The 14,051-nt window shown below is 41.7% G+C and overlaps 1 long non-coding RNA gene across 5 annotated transcripts in view; it reads right to left on the reverse strand.

Moving 5' to 3' along the window:
* LOC121533426 overlaps positions 1 to 14,051 on the reverse strand; it is a 139,678-nt gene that overhangs the window by 40,028 nt on the left and 85,599 nt on the right. The window contains exon 1 of one of the 5 annotated variants that reach the window (XR_005994452.2): positions 13,099 to 13,401. The exons of 3 other annotated variants lie outside the window; for them this stretch is intronic. This is a non-coding gene — a long non-coding RNA (uncharacterized LOC121533426). Of the gene's footprint in view, positions 1 to 13,098; positions 13,402 to 14,051 lie in introns of those variants that run through there. One more of the 5 variants, XR_005994455.2, reaches the window with a different exon arrangement.

Here is a 14,051-nt window from a genome sequence, read left to right on the forward strand (position 1 = left end):
CTCGGCAACCTTCCACCCCAGATGCGGAAGGCCGCCATAGGTGGATGTGGTTGATTGAGATGCAGCCCATGCAAAAAAACAGATATCTGTAGCTTAAACTGACAGTGATTTTTTTAGTATGTTACTTAGATTGACACACCGGTGCGTCAATAGACTCTAGATTTATTCCACTTGCTTTGGCAATGTAAACAAATGTTTACCATGCCAATAAAGCCCACTGGGGGGAGGGGGGAGGAGAGAGAGAGAGATCACACCATGGAGTTAATGTGAGAACACCAGAGAGACCAGAGACACAGTAGTGTCTACCATCAGACAAGCCGTGACTTGACACACATTTCTCATTTCCTTAGCTTTCTTACCCCTTCTTTAAACACTAGTTGTAGAATTTCACAACTAGCTCATAAAGGCCTGTGGCCCATGGGAAGATACATCTTTGGCGTTTGCCTATCTGTGAAAAGCAAAGAGAGCCTTTGACTTATGGAGGCTTACGACGTCCATTGTCACCATTAGGAATGGCAGGAACTCCATGGGAAAGATCTCAATGTGCTGTAGCGATCCCTTAAACACCATCATAAAGAAAGGAGGGGGGGGGGGACTTGTGGCAAGTGCATGCAACAGTTTGCAACATCTGCCTTTCTGCCTTTCTGTGTGCGTGTGTATGTGTGTGTGTGTGGGTGTGTGTGTGGGGTGTCTGTATGTATGTGTGTCTGTCTGTATATATGTGTGTGTGTGTGTGTGTGTGTGTGTGTACGTGCTGCTGCCAGAGAGCACTTAATAGCTGTCAGCTCTTTACCTCCCACTGTTAACATCTGCTATGCTTAACGTTGCCATGTAACTCAGTAGTACAGCAGATACAGGCTAATAGAATCAAATGATCACACGCTGCCAACCCTTATCACGTTACATGCACACATTTCATTATGACGCAACAAACAGATTTGTTGTTAGATGATTATCAATCTAGAGTAAGCTTGAGGCTGGCGGAAAACCTAAACATACTGCTCACATAAGGCTTGTAAGTAATCTACTTAAATCCCTATTTTTTTATTACATCACATTAATATTCAATTAGTAGCTAATAGCATGTAACAAGAGTTAGATACACTTTATGGTCAATTCCTGCCGTTTAAGTATATCATTTCGGACATTCAATTCAAACGGCAATTCTTGGCTACATGTTGTTTTCTGAAATTGTTCACTATTGAAAATGTTTTCAGCTGAAGTGAGTCTTTTTGATAATAACGTTTCACTTCAATATGTGCACATTACACATTTAGTTACCATTTGAGATTTTTCAGGTGTGGATTTTGAACAATGTCAAAGTATCTGCCATACTTTTAGCAGTAATGAACTGACTAGTCGACCAAGATACAAGACCCACCTCTGTTATAATGTACATTTAAAAAGAGCTCTGTTTCTAAGTAAGTGTGTCTTGGAGTGTGAAAGGCCAGGACGGAGGAACAATGACAGCTGTCTGTCTGTCTGTCTCTGACATGGCATTGTTGCTCAGGCACTTGGGCCAGGACCTGACATACATCCAAGATGCAGGCTCGCTGGACTACCCCCAACTACCCCCAATTCCCCCATTGATGTTTGTTCAAAATCAATAAAAATGATCTTGGAGTCCATACGCCATTTGGCAGCTCCATCTTGTGGCGTCATCTTTAGAATATAGAGGCCATACTGTACAATGGAGTAGCCGAGCGCATGTAATTTGTCAGGCTAATCTCCAGCACTCTTACATTGATTTTTCCCCCTCTCCTGATTCCTTAGCCTCTAGTCATTATGAACACAAAAACGAACTTAATCATATAGTGTGTTAATGCACGGGTCACAATAACCTCCATTTTCTTGCCCTCTGGTAATTTCAGGCTTTCTTTATATTTTCTTCTGAAATCTTTTTACAGGTCACTGTCCTATTTCTGGAAAATGGAAAATGTACAGTTGCGCAAATGTTGGCCTAATCTTTTTCTGAACTAGAATAGAAATGTATGTCAAATCTCTTCTTCTTTCTCCTCGATTATGTTTTATAAACTGCATGTTTGATATGATCATACACAGGGAGTATTCTCCTCAAATGTATTTTATATACAGTGCCTTCAGAAAGTATTCACACCCCTTCACTTTTTCACATTTTGTTGTGTTACAAAGTGGGATTAAAATGTATTTAATTGTGATTTTTTTGTCAATGACTTAACAAAAATACTCTATAATGTCAAAGTGTAATCATTTTTCTTTTTATATGAAAAATATGAAAAACAAACACGAATGTATCTTGATTAGATAAGTATTCAACCCCCTGAGTCAATACATGTTAGAATCACCTTTGGCAGTGATTACAGCTGTGAGTCTTTCTGGGTAAGTCTCTAAGAGCTTTCCACACATGGATTGTGCAACATTTGCCCATTATTATTTTCAAAATTCTTCAAGCTCTGTCAAATTGGTTGTTGATTATCGCTAGACAACCATTTTCAGGTCTTGCCATAGATTTTCAAGCAGATTTAAGTCAAAACTGTAAATTGGCCACTCAGAAATGGCCATTCACTGTCATCTTGGTAAGCAACTCCAGTGTAGATCTGGCCTTTTAGGTTATTGTCCTGCTGAAAGGTGAATTAATCTCCCGGTGTCTGGTGGAAAGGAGACTGAACCAGGTTTTCCTCTAGGATTTTGCCTGTGCTTAGCTCCATTCCATTTATTTTTCATCCTGAAAAAACGTCCCAGTCCTTAACGATTACAACCATACCCATAACATGTACAGGCTTCCTTATTTTCACTCTGTCAATTAGGTTAGTGTTGTGGAATAACTACAATGTTGTTGATCCATCCTTAGTTTTCTCCTATCACAGCCATTAAACTCTCTAACTGTTTTAAAGTCACCATTTGGCCTCATGGTTTCCTTCCTCTACGGCAACTGAGTTAGGAAGGACGCCTGTATCTTTGTAGTGACTGGGTGTGTTGATACACCATCCAAAGTGTAATTAATAACTTCACCATGCTCAAAATGATATTAAATGTCTCCTTTTTATATTTTTACCCATCTACCTCTCTGATCTTTGTGGTTGAATCTATGTTTGAAATTTCACTGCTCGACTGAGGGACCTTACAGTTCATTGTATGTGTGTGGGTACAGAGATTAGGTAGTAATTCAAAAATCATGTTAAACACTATTATTGCACACAGAGTGAGTCCATGCAACTTATGTGACTTGTTAAGCACATTTTTACTCCTGAATTTATTTAGGCTTGCCATAACAAAGGGGTTGAATACTTATTGACTCAAGACATTTCAGCTTTTCATTTCTAATTAATTTGTAAACATTTCTAAAAACATAATTCCACTTTGATATTATGGGGTATTGTGTGTAGGCCAGTGACACAAAACCTCAATTTAATCCAGTTTAAATTCAGGCTGTAACACAACAAAATGTGGAAAAAGTAAAGGGGTGTGAATACTTTCTGAAAGCACTGTATGCCATTTATTTTAATTACTTCATCATTTGTGTTGTGAATAATCATAGTTATTGAACCCTATGGAATTCTACAAAAATGATTTATATGGCCTTGGTATAGCCAACCTGAGAATGCCTAACATTGAACACGCTGTATTAGAGCTAATAGACCAACCTAATTTCTCCATCTAACAAAGCTACTCAGTCCTGAATAAAGTATACCATTCTAAGGAGCTTGCTGGCTACCTTATGCCTGCATGAATAACTATGATGGATTTAACCCTTCTCCTACCATCAATCAGGCTGAGAGACTACTCTAGATGGTGGTGATGATAATGTTGTTGGTTTGTTTGTTTTTGGATTACAATCCACTCCAGAGCAGAGTTTGATGTTAAGTGGATGTCCTCTATATAGTAGCTGGTAAGACACACAACATACTGTTATACTCATGCCATTCAGAACAATGGTTCTCACAGAGCATGACAACATGGCACAGCACTAATCCTATTACTTTATTCACCTTCCAAGTTTTCTGCTCAAAATGCCACGTACCAATAGGGGTTGCTGTCACTATCAGGAACCTTATTAAATAATCCAAGCATATCAAGCACTATCACAAACAACCTGTATTTTTCTGTTGTTTGCCAAAAGTATCATTTACACCAAAGCTCTTGAAAAAAAACTATTGTGGCATGTGTGTCACCCACTCTCTTAAAGGATTTACTCCTCATGCGCTTATCTGCTCCAGTCAAATGTATTTCTTATCGAAGAGAGTGAGGGGAGCCTTCTGACAATACTGCTGTTATCAAATTTCTTCAGCCGAGTCCCTGTGTCATTCAGCAGTCAGATGGTCTCCAGTTTGATTGATGGATGGGCTTCCCAACAAATAAAAAGGGATCAACAGCTTTGCACCTCTCTCCCCATCGGAGACCCGAGTGAAACATTCCTCCGTAACAAAGGCGGGATTACGGATGCATTAGCTCTCCATCGACCACGGCCTCCTGCTCCTGTCAATACTTTGCACATAATAACCTGAAGCAATGATAAGGAAACAAAAGGCAGGCGAGATAGGAGCCGGATGGGAAAATAAATCAATAGGAGTGAGGGAAAGTTTTTTCAAAGACACACTGTCAGGCCTGGGGAAGAATTTCTTTGGACGATGCGGTGGGATAATGGCCCCTGACACGAGGACAATGAGCCCTCCAGGCCCATCAGGGGACTGCCGGTTGGTCGGTCGGCTGGCCTCGATAGGACCAAAAAGATAAGAGGCACAGGGGACGGTCGGTGAGTCCACTCAGCCCCACTCACAGGGACACAACACACAGGGCTGTGCTGAACCCTCAGGCCTCTGGCATCCTCAATGCTCCTTCTGTTAGTCTCTATCGTTATGCAACATGTCTTTCAATGAATCGCTGGTGCACTGACAGAACAGTGTCCACATAGCTTTGCAGAGGCTCCTCATGAGTGTCTGTCTCTCTGAACATATCAAGGTTACATTTACATTTCCTATAGCCATTCCTGATCATGTTCACTTCTTCTCTGATAGGCCCAAGGTCACTAATGTGATTTACGGCTTTATGTGGACACATTTCTGGAATAGTATAAAGCCTTTCTATTTACCAACCCTGAGCGGCTACTGGAAGTGTATAAGGACCATCTCCAGTGACAAAGAAACATTTAGGAGGATTTGTTGGTTCACAAATCTGGGGAGGTTATACAGTACTAATAACTGGACAAGAGGAACTCAGGGTAATTGTTTCCACATTCCTAATTAATTAACGTCCCTCCTGTTTCACTAACCCATCATATGTCTGGGGTTGGAAGGTGCAAGTAATAAAGAAAGAAAGAAAGAAAGGAGAGAGAGAGAGAGAGAGAGAGAGAGAGAACTACAACTCTGGAAAATTAATGAGAAATGAGAAAAGAGGGCTATGCATGTTCTGTCTGCAGAGGGCTGTCACACAAAGACACAATAAACTCTCGGAACAAACAGGCACTTCAAAAAAATTGCCCAGAAACAGTGAGCAAATTCAATTACAGAAGTAATTAGAAGATATAGGGCAAGGCTGCCTTTTGGGACAGTGCCAGAAAACATGAATTAATAGGAGTGAATAGGAGGAGGCTGCGCTGGTAATTAAGAGGCAATCACCTATGTCAATGAATACCTTAAAAAAACACAGAATGGAAACTATTAATTCAGTGATCAAAAATATTTTGAAGATGATTAATACAGCAAATTCATTTTCAAAGACTCATTTCTGGAAAGATAGCAAGACAATTGCACATAATGTGCTCCTTCTGGCATTTATATTGCTAATTAAATTTTGATAATTTGCAGAGGCATTTAAGAATTATCTGTAAAACAGCAAAGGCAGCATTTGGCAAATATTGTCTTTACTGTTTAACAGTGCTTACAGTTCTTGCACTGGCAGAGATCTGATAAAAGCCAGTCTTCAAACTGAGACCATTCAAAGCAAACTGAGCGAAAACGTACACTTTCACTTCAACTTCTCTTATCATTCATTAGTGCCTCCTCCTAATGAGACAATAGCAGCAATTAAATTACCAGATAAGAATAAAATAAATAATAACTTTGCTGATATACCTCCCATGGGGGAAGCTATCGTTTCTGCCTGATGAATTTTGTATCACCACACACTGCGTTTGTAAACTAATTAATCCATTGACAAAATCCCCAAAGATGAAAAGCTTGAGCTCCATAAAGAGGTAACAGATAGAGAAAATTAAAGCGAGTTGCGGATTAAAAGTGTGTTGGAGTAAATAAACAACAAGCCACATTACACTGTGAAAAATATTTTTGGGTAGCCTACGCAGAACATACACTGAGTGTACAAAACATTAAGAACACCTTCATAATATTGAGTTGTGCTCAGAACTGTTGCCCTCAGAACAGCCTCAATTCGTCGGGGCATGGACTCTACAAGGTGTCGAAGGCGTTCCACAGGGATGCTGGCCCATGTTGACTCCAATGCTTCCTGCAGTTGTGTCAAGTTGGCTGGATGTCCTTTGGGTAGTGGAGCATTCTTGATACACATGGGAAACTGTTGAGCGTGAAAAACCCAGCAGCATTGCAGTTCTTGACACGGTGTGCCTGGCACTTACTACCATACCCGGTTCAAAGGCACTTCAATCTTTTGTCTTGCCCTTTCACCCTCTGAATGGCACACATACACAATCCATGTCTCAATTGTCTCAAGGCTTAACAATCCTTCTTTAACCTGTCTCCTCCCCTTCATCTACACTGATTGAAGTGGATTGAACAAGTGACATCAATAAGGGATCATGGCTTTCACTAGGATTCAGCTGGTCAGTCTATGTCTATGTATTGGAATGTATGTTTTGGACACTCAGTGTATATGGTATTCTTCTCATTCAATGGTTCTCAATCATAATCATTCTTATTAATCATTCAGTTCTAAATAATGATATGTTTGTTGTGGTGTCTCTCTTGTCTTGATGTGTGTTTTGTCCTATATTTTTATTTATTTATTTATTTTAAAACCCAGCCCCCCTCCCTGCAGGAGGCCTTTTGCCTTTTGGTAGGCCGTCATTAGAAATAAGAATTTATTCTTAACTGACTTGCCTAGTTAAATGAAGGTTAAATAAATAAAATAAAAAATAAAAAGAGTGTGTGCAGTGCTGGAACACCACTGGTAAGACATGGTACATACAGAGCATGGGAGAATTGCTATAGACTGAGAACCTAAACTTTGAGCTCTATTCATTCATAAGCCCCTGATACTGAAGCACATAAACGGAGAGAAAACACCTAGCAATGAAGGTGCTCCTTATACCCTGAGTAGAATTCATTTAAGATCAAGCTCTAGTCTTATAATTTTCATCATATCTATCTTTTGAAGGAAAGAAATGGGGACCAAACAGGGGGCTCCAATGAGATGAATTTTAAGTTCAAGATCTTTGAGGATTAGCCTTTCTTTTTGTAAAATAGGAGATTTCCATACACAACATTTCCATATTCATACATGTTAGCATTTAGAGCCACTTTATGACTGATATGAGAGGAAAATTCCACTTAATATTATCAACAGTGACGATCTGGGGTCATAAAAGCCCAATAGCCTGAAGGGGATGGATAACACTAATATGCTTTCACATTTCAATGGGGAACTAGTCCCTTATTTACAGCATAAGGTATATCATTTACTGCAGAGTGAAGAGAGAAAAGCGGATGGACATAGACTGGCCCTCAGAGTTTATCATCATCGCCTAGAGATGAATTCTGAAAGACCAATTATCACTTAAATGGAATTAAGCCCAAAGATGGACTGTCATGATCAACATTCTATTTTCCCAGTCAAGTCTTGAGGGAGCATCGCTCTGAACCAAAGACCCAAAACAAACTTAACTAGAAATGTGATTAGTGTTTAAAGTATCCAAATCATTAATGATCAAACACGGCACTCTGTTTCAGCACGGTCATGTGAGGCAGAGATTATACATGTGATCTGGAGGCTTAAACGATTTAGTCAATTATGAACGTTATCTAAAACGCTTGAATTTCCTATTCAGCCCTTCCATAGGAGCGTCATATTTGTCAATGATGCGTGATTAAACCCAGATTGCAACAACATGAGATCTGTCACATCTGGTGGCAGTAGGACCTGAAATCTTAACGAAGGAATGAGGGAGGATTCAAACTTTCCCTCTTCAGCCTTGGCATCCGATTAACACCAGGCTTTGGTGGGATGCCAGCGATGGGGCCATCTGTGTCCCTTAACCCTCAAGATTGCAGATGTAGAAGCAGATTGATTTTCGATTCAGCTGGATACACAATCACTGCTTCATGAACGTCAAGTGTGAGCTGTCACTTACTACCGTTTCCTGTCATTTTCAGCCAACTTTAATGAGGCAATAAATCACATCTGTACCCAAATTAAATAATGTTCACTCTATAGAGGAGGGAGAATTTACCTATAATAGAGACTAGGGTAATTACTTATCCGAATAGCTAACTTTAAAAACATTTTCTTTGTATAATTTGATTCAAACTAGATATCATCGCCTTGTGATTTTCAACTATCCATAACAAATCTTCAACAATGTTTTGATTTAGCAATGACAACGTGACATTACTTCCTATTGATGTGAGTGGTGGAGACTCCTCTGGCTCCAGCTTGTGAGTGGTGGAGACTCCTCTGGCCCCAGCCTGTGAGTGGTGGAGACTCCTCTGGCCCCAGTCTGTGAGTGGTGGAGCCTCCTCTGGCCCCAGTCTGTGAGTGGTGGAGACTCCTCTGGCTCCAGCTTGTGAGTGGTGGAGACTCCTCTGGCCCCAGCCTGTGAGTGGTGGAGACTCCTCTGGCCCCAGTCTGTGAGTGGTGGAGCCTCCTCTGGCCCCAGTCTGTGAGTGGTGGAGCCTCCTCTGGCCCCAGCCTGTGAGAGGTGGAGACTCCTCTGGCCCCAGAGAGAGAGCTGGTGGTGGGATAGTGTGTTCTGTGGGCTAATAAGGCTCTTCTCAGCGCTGTACCCCATCTTCTCCACCACACATATCAGCACACAGCCAATGACACCTGACACCCTCAAGCCATACCATAGGTTTCTATAAGAGATGGTGACAGCAGAGGTCTTCAATGCCTTTTCAATCCACAGCAGTCCAAGCTACAGTCCCACTGTAACGTGTTTCAGTGACTGGCTTAATATAATCGAAATTGGTAATTATGACGTGGTATAACAGAATCAAACAAAATATTTCATTTTGAGGGGGCAACTGCAAAACAGCTGAATACCTCGTACACATTTTATTCACTTATGTCTCTCCCACCATGGGAATGATCTGACCCAGCTGAAATTCCCCAAAGTTCCATCAGAAGTTGAAAATTGAGACAGTCTTTATTTTGAGACAGTCCCCCCCCACACACACACACACAAATGCAGGTAGACAGATGCATGCAAACACAAAAGCACACAAACACACCTCACAGTGTGTTTGACTTTCTGCATACTGAAAGAGATTTACACTGACAGTAAAATCCCACACTTCATCTGTGTTATCTCAGTACAGTTAGCGGCAGACAAAATCTGCTATTCAAAAAGTATTATTGTTCATCTAACTGGCCATTTGATTTCCCTCTAATCCTATTTCCCTCATGCCCCTTTTTTGAACAGGGAACAGTTTCAAGTAGTGACCAACATGCAAGCTGAATTCCTATGATGCCCACTGAGCTGCTGGGCCTGGCTGGGCCTGGCTAGGCATGGATGGCTGGGCGTGCAGGTCTGCCACATACAGATCATGTCTAAACACTGTATTGTCCACTACTGGGAAAAACAATCCCCTCTCTGACATTCCTAGCATGAACTGGAAACTGGAAAGTAGTCCAAACTGAGGAAAAGTTATTATCTGCTATGAGTGAACTTTACCAGTCACCTGTATTTAGGTTTGCAAACTAAACCGTAAAAAAACCATAAATGGCACACATTTCCTCTTGGACAAGTTGTTTTGACTGTTCATGCAGCTCGCTACTTTCTTCCACGAGCACACACTTCCATGATTCGTTTTCCAACAATCGTGAAAGTGATTCACTGATCTGCGAGATCGGACATCACACAAGCATTTGGCGCATCATGTGGAGAGGCTGCTGTGGTGCTCTTTGTGGACTGAGGGGATAAAGAGGCTTAATTATTTCTATGTTAATGTAGAGTAAATTCCTTGTTGGGATGTGGCGCCTGTCGGAAGCTGCCGATGGCCAGTGTGAGCCAGGGTCAGGGCCACTGCTGGAGATTAGGTTCTCTCTCCGCCTGTCCAGAGAGGGAGAGGAGCGCGACGCAATGAGGGGGATTTGTGCTCTCAACCTCGAGGATAGATGTTCACATCACAAAAAGCCCCACCGCAAATTGCACTTATTGAATAGCTAATTTGGCAGTCTCAGTTCAGCTGGGCTTGAGAGGAGAGAAGAGTGTGAGGAGGATGAACACAAAGCTGCAGAAAACAAAAGGCATCAGCTCCTGCGAGGCTAGGCCTGGATGAGGAGAGCTGCGCCCGACACAGCAAGAGGAGAGGAGGGGAAGGGAAGGAGAGAGGAGAGGGTGGGCTGGGGGGCTTCCTGGATGAGGGGCATGCAGGCAGCACACAGAGCATTAGTGAGCCTGCTCAGCCTGCACCCATTGTTTTCTGACTGGCCACAACCTTCATTAGCACTGGAGTAGCTAGTCAGCTGTAGAGCAAATAGTCAGTCATCCGTGTGTAACTCTCACTTCATCTTCATCATACTGTCATCATGGACAGCACAAAGTTACTCACAGCAGTCTCAACCTTTTAGCCCTTGTTTGATATAAGAGCGTGCGATACAACCCAGGTAAACAAAATACCTGAGAATATTTTCAGATATTTATATTGCAGCTGGGGAAGAGTTGCTTGCTACTTCAGCATAAATGACTACAAATATGCCCAAAATGAAGGCTTTTTCTTTTCACGAGACCTTAAAAGGCTCTGCATGTACACAAGATTAGTAAAGTTGTTTTGAAGTCTCCTTGCAAATAAACTCAATTCCTGTGATCAAAATGGATTTGTAACATGTGAAAGCTGATCAAAAGCACCACTGAGATTATGAATCAGAAAACAGCAGACTAGAAAGTCCTAAGCTCCAGAACCTAAGAAAATAATACTCTTAAATTACCACTACAAAAGAACAACAGCAATAGTAAATACATTAAACATAACAATACTATTTTGAAGCCAGGCGTATCTGTATAATATGCCACAGAGTTAATTCACAGTGTATGATGTTGATAGATGACTGGTTTATCGACACAGTGCATCTGTTTAAAACATGTGTTGTCTTGATTGGAAAATGCTTAAAAATTGTAAAAATATGAAAACAAAAAAATTGCATTGCTATGTTTTACCACAATTTGAGAGGATTTTATGGGTTAATCGTAATGTAGCACAACATCCACTTCCGCTGCTTTTAGAGTTGAAAAGTTTGAGTGAGTGGAGCTGTTGCCAGCAGCCATATCTTTTCATAACTACTCATCTCCCTCCACTACACCCGCCAGTCCCCATTAGTAACTTAATGTCCACACTAAAACACCAGGCATGGAAACAGATGTGCTTTTTAGACCGAAACATACGTGGAACATAATGGAGAGCGCATCCACTGTCTGCCAGGCTTACCATCACCGGACTACATTAACATCTATTCTCTTTTTAAAATGTCACTTTCTTGCACTGCCGACAACTTGGTCTTCTGTTAGCATGTACTCTCACTGAGTGCACGTAATGGCTGAAATGGATGATGAAGAGACAGAAGCAGGAAAAAAATACACACATACACAAAGGAGACCTAAGAAAGGAGCCCTGTAATCTGGTACTCTGCTGCTCAGACCTGTAGGGGTAGGAGGCAGCATCTTTAGGGTGTATCCAAGCCGCACTAAAATCCACTGTCCGTGCCCAATCAGGGCAATTTTTTCGAGCCGCAAGGGTTCCTGCATCCTTTACACTACACTGGAAACCCTTTGTACTAATTGCTAGATTGTACCAGATTTTCTAGTTCAGTTCCACCCTATAATTGTCTGACAATGATGGGCAAGGAAGGGGAAAACGTCAGGCTCCAGCACTGTGTGGGGCTGTGGATTAGAAATGACTCAAGGAAGTGATGTGTGTGTGTGTGTGTGTGTGTGTGTGTGTGTGTGTGTGTGTGTGTGTGTGTGTGTGTGTGTGTGTGTGTATGTGTGTCGAGAGAAGGGGTGGGGGTTAAGCCAACCAAGACCGTCTCAGTCCCCCCTTCAACTCTTGTTTCTGTGGATGCCGACTCCACTGAAGCCCACTCTCCAGCGAGCACAGCCGAGAGGAGAACCAAGCCTCCCTCCTAACCCACCACCACCACCCTACTTCAAACACACACATCCTCCTTGCACCTCTCCTCTCCTCTCCTCCCCACACTGACACACCACCATTTAGAAAGACACGCTTACACCGTAATACTCTCAATCCTCTCACAGAATTCACTTTGCTGTGGTTAGAAAAACACGAATAACTGACAAGTAATACGTACATCAGTCATGTATAAACAATACCCAAAACCACAGTAATAACCACATCATATAATATGAAAAATGTACAATATTAATTTACAATAATACTACATGCATTCCGAGGTACTGCAATTCAGTCTGTCTTTTGCTTCAACAAATGACTTTAAGCTGCATGTTAAATTAGATCTTCCCTCTTGTCAACTAAATGAGAAGTGGCCCACCCCCATTCAGACAGGCTGGCTATGGTCTGTCACTCTGCATACTAGCGGCTGAAGAAAGGAGAAATAAATAAATAGCATTACGTTTGTTTGACTTAAATTAATGTGCAGCGAGAGACATAACTATTTTACATATGTGCTGGTGCAGGCATAGAGCACCTGCAATCCAAAAGGAAAAAGGTACCAGCATAGACCAGCCCTCTCGCCCTCGCCCCCTCCAGGTGCTAGTCTAGTCTACAAACAGCAGTGAAGTAACTGAGCGAGAGAGAGCACATACTGTAACACAGACCCACACACCCTGCCTGCCACGAGCTGCTCTTACCCCACATCTGCATTCCAAATCAAAACAGCCAGCATGCTCGTCTTTAGTCGGTAGCTTTACAAGAGGAGAAACAGCTGTGTAGTAGCAGTCAGCAGACAGCTTACCTTTCCACCGCACTGCTCTTAGGGCCTAGACCTGCAGACACATCCATGGTGTTCTCCCCCTGAGCACAGAGCCCATATCGAGTGAATCAGGGCTGCCTCATGACTCCCGCAGCCCGGCGCTTTAGCAACTAGAAGAGCAAAAGACTAACATGTCTTCCCCTCTGCCTCAGCCTGCCTCAGTGCAAGGGGAGCTAGGAATGCACTGGCTATAGACTTTTGTCCAAGCTGTAGGTCTTTTTTAGTGAAGCAAGATTAGTTCATACAAAACTCAACAATAGAAGCACCGAAACCCATTGTTGATATTCAACATTTTTCACATAGCGGGACAGAATAGACAATACGGTAGCTAGGAAACCATGGGCTGGATTACAAGCTGATAATATCTCATCCTTTCGCAGGCCTGTAATCCTTTTCATTGAGCGGTGGACGGAGCAGACGTAAACCAAAATCAATATCGGTGGAACTGGACTGGGGGTGTCAGGATGTTTTCACATTGCTGCACCCTTCACAATATTTTTGTTGTTGTTGAGATTCAGACGGGCTTTACACTACAGATCTGCTCCACTTGGAGACATCCCTGAATAGACACTTCTACGTAAGCCAGTCTTAGCTCTCTTTCAAAATGATGACTTTCACAAAATACTATACTGCTATAAAAAAGAGTGCTTGTTACAGTACAATTTACAAATGAACAAATCAATGTTCAAAACTGTACCCTTCCCCCTAAAAAATAACAACCCAAACAATGTGTTTTTATGTGGAATATGTTTCAGGAAAAATACAGAAACACTGCCACTAACATGCATTTTAATTGTAATATAATTTTAGTAATAATAATAAAGTATATTTGCACATGCATTTACATAATAATCCAAATGAGCCCTTAAATGTTGGCTAATTTAGCATCAACAATACAGTTGTGAAACATATATTCAAACAGGTATGAATTATTC

This window comes from Coregonus clupeaformis, chromosome 20, assembly GCF_020615455.1.
Source record: "Coregonus clupeaformis isolate EN_2021a chromosome 20, ASM2061545v1, whole genome shotgun sequence".
NCBI lineage: Eukaryota > Metazoa > Chordata > Actinopteri > Salmoniformes > Salmonidae > Coregonus > Coregonus clupeaformis.